We start from the raw sequence: 3,795 nt of genomic DNA, 5'->3' as shown, positions 1-3,795 counted from the left end.
CCCCTCACAAAATATCAGAATTATTGAAGCATTAAAAATATATATAACATATATTTGCTCCAACTCAAATACAATATATATTAGTTCAAAGATCCAAAATGACATGGAAAAATGTGCATCATCTCTGGTTACTGTTTCCAGCATTTTTCCAAAGATGATGAACATTTTTGAAAGCCACTTGGATTGACTGAAAATATTTTAGGTGGACCTGGTGAATTCTTAAAATGCTAGGGTTTGGACAATCCCCATTTCAACTTTCTGTAAAAGTAAACATGATGCATCACCAAAGGCTAGTACTAGTGCAATGCCAGAAGCTAGGGATGTGACAGTAGAGCTCCTTTATAATCACCCAGTTACGTTGTGACGTTTGGTAGCACACAAAGTGTTCCTCTGGCAAACGGGAGTTGCATAATCTCATAGTCATAGGAACATGTATAAGTCATGAAGAAAGCAATAGCAACATACTAAACGATCGGGTGCTAAGCTAATGGAATGGGTCATGTCAATCAGATCATTCAACTAATGATGTGATCCCGTTAATCAAATAACAACTCTTTGTCCATGGTTAGGAAACATAACCATCTTTGATTAACGAGCTAGTCAAGTAGAGGCATACTAGTGACACTCTGTTTGTCTATGTATTCACACATGTATTATGTTTCCAGTTAATACAATTCTAGCATGAATAATAAACTTTTATCATGATATAAGGAAATAAATAATAACTTTATTATTGCCTCTAGGGCATATTTCCTTCGGATGCGAGGGCAAGGAAAATATCGGGGAGTTCCCGGTTACGGCGGGTGGTCGGGGGTCGAGCGATGCGCGTTTCTCTCATACGTACGCGCGTGTGTGCGAGGCATTGCACTCTAACTGAACCCGAGCTAGGCGTTGGGCTCTAACTGAACCCGAGCGATTGCACTACAGGCTATGCGTTACTAAACCCGAGCAATCAATCGTCCCTTGCTGTTAACTGAACCTAAGTGATTCCTTCGCTATTGCTGCTAAATGAAGCCGATTGATGTTGTCTCTGGATGAACAGTGAGCATTATTGAAGGGGGGGGTTGGATGAACCGTTCCCGGTGGGGGGTTGGATAAACAGGACCCCGTGGTATTAGAGGTTGTTGTCGCTGGATGAACAGTACCCTGATCGATCGAGCCGGTGGATGAACATGACCCCGTGTAGGGCTGGATGAACAGGACCCCGTGGAGGGCTGGATGAACATGACCCTGTGGAGGGCTGGTTGAACAGTAGCCGGTGGAGGGCTAGATGAACAGTAGCCCGTGGAGGGGTGGTTGAACAGGACCCTGTGGAGAGGGCTGGTTGAATAGTAGCCGGTGGAGGAGCACGCGGTGGAGGCTGGATGAATAGGAGCCCGTGGATGAACAGTCGCACGTGGAGGCTGGAGGAGGTCGACGGTGGATGAATAGTAGCCCATGGAGGCAGTCGACGGTGGAGATGAACAGTATCCCATGGAGTCCCGTTTTGCGGTACGCCACACCCCTCCCGGTGAATAGGACCCCCGTTTTAACCGTAGCACTCCAACACAAGTCTGTTTCCTCCGTTTTGCGGTACGTTACACCCCTCCCGATCAACAGGACCCCGTTTCGATCGTAGGAGGTCCGTTTCCTCCGTTTTGCGGTACGCCAGACCCCTCCCGATGAATGGGATACCATTTCAACTGTGGCTGGTCGAACAAAAGGTCGTTTCCTCCGTTCTGCGGTACTCCAGGCCTCGTTTCCATCGACTGTTCCATCCAAGCCGGTTGTCTCCCAATGAACAGCATGCGTTCCGTTGCCTCCCGATGAACACGACGTATTCTGTCGCATCCCCTTGAACACGACGACGGCGCAGCTTTTCCGTTCCGACCCAGCCATGTACATGAGCCTTGGCCGTACGTATACGCGAGTAGGCGTTCGAGACCCCGCCCATATGTATGTACGTGGTCGTATTTTATTTATTGCTACCCTGGTCGATGTACGTACGTGTACATGCTACGTGTGCGCCTCTACTATGACACGTGTGCGCCTCTACTATGATGCGTGCGCGCCTCTACATCGACCAGTATGTACGTACATGTTCGCGACCAGAATGACAATGCTACGTACGCATCAACCAAGTGGGTCCCGACTGTCAGGCACTTCCTTGCGTGCAAAGATGTAGCTGGTGCGTCCCAGCAGTCAGGGGCGAATCATTTTTTTGCCCGTAATATGGACGCACTTCCTTGCGTGCGAAGATGTAGCTGCTGGGTCCCGGCAGTCAGGGGGAAACGCTTTTTTCATGAAATACGATGGCCCGTCCGGTGGGTCTGTGCTTAGGTGGAGGAATCAATATTTTCTTCTTAATAAGGAGGCACTTCCTTGTTGCGCCTGTGGACCCAGCTGTCAGCCTCTCCATGTATAGTACTCTTCTGATGGAAGTTGGTCGTTGACCAGATTGACCACGTTGTGCCGAGAGCACCAAGGTGGTGGACGACGGCGAGGCCTAGGAAGAGGATGACGCGGAGCCGGGGAAGGCGCGACAGTGCATGCCCACGCAGAGAGGAGTACGAGGGTTCACTGGTTCGGGTGCGGTGTGAGGCTGCCGTCGCCGTAGGGCCTGGCCAGCGGTGGGAGTAGTAGGGGGCATAATCGGCGCTGCTTTGGGTGGCTAGAGCAAGAAGACCAGAGGTTGAAGAAGCACCACGGCCGTTGGATGGACATCGTACGGTCATTGGATCTAGAATCATTCATATTGACTTAGTTGACAATGCCCCCCATCCCTGTCAACTTAGTAGGCCCACATGTCAGCCTCCCATTATGCCGGGTCCCAGCTAGCAGGAGGAGTATTCATTTTTTTTGTGCGTAATAAGGAGGCACTTCCTTGTGTGCGAAGATATAGCTGGTGGGTCTGACCTGTCAGTGGGGGGAACATTTCTTTCGTGAAATACAGAGGCCCTTCCGGTGGGTCCCAGATGTCAGGTGGAGGAATCATTATTTTGCGCGTAATAAGGAGGTATTTCCTTGTGTGTGGTCATGGACCCAGCTCTCAGCCTCTCCACGTACAATCCATGTCCGATGGATGTCATTCGTTGACCATGTTGACCACGGCACGCCGAGAGCACCATGGCGGTGGACGACGGCGAGGCCTAGGAAGGAAACGACACGGAGCCGGGGAAGACTCGGCAGTGGTTGCCCACCACTACAAGAAATATGTCAACTTGTGACCTTCTGTCAGTGACCCTGAAAGAATTGGTCGTAAATCTACGACAATTTGAGACCAATTGGTCAAAAGCTGTTTGAAGGGCTCTAAACCCTAAACCACAACGACGATTTTGGTCAGAAAGGTCGCAATTTTCTTACACGAAATGGTCGTAAGCAGACAATATTGTTCACTCCCCCTATTTTTACCCAATTGCGACCAATTTAAAAGGTCATATTTTCTAATTTGTATTGCCTGAAAATAGTTGGACGTCCACGTCAACAGTTTCGCCTATGTGTTATGTTCATGTGTCGGTCACCTCAGTAATTTCACCTACGTGTCATGTACACATGTCAATTTTTGCTTACGTGTCTATATTGCATTAGGTTTATACTTCAATCCATTAATCCAATGACATGTGGGACCCAACAACCATCAACATGACATATGGGCACCACCAAATTGACATGCAGGACCCACACAGACCTGACAAGCAGGCCCCACCACTGATCCAATGACATGTGGGACCCAACAACCACCAACATGACATATGGGCACCACCAAATTGACATGAAGGACCCACACGTGTCAATTTTTGCTTACGTGTCTATATT

The sequence above is a fragment of the Triticum aestivum genome, chromosome 3A, assembly GCF_018294505.1.
Source record: "Triticum aestivum cultivar Chinese Spring chromosome 3A, IWGSC CS RefSeq v2.1, whole genome shotgun sequence".
NCBI classification, from domain to species: Eukaryota; Viridiplantae; Streptophyta; class Magnoliopsida; order Poales; family Poaceae; genus Triticum; species Triticum aestivum.
The sequence above is the reverse complement of the archived record's forward strand: the minus strand, read 5'-3'. Positions refer to the sequence as shown.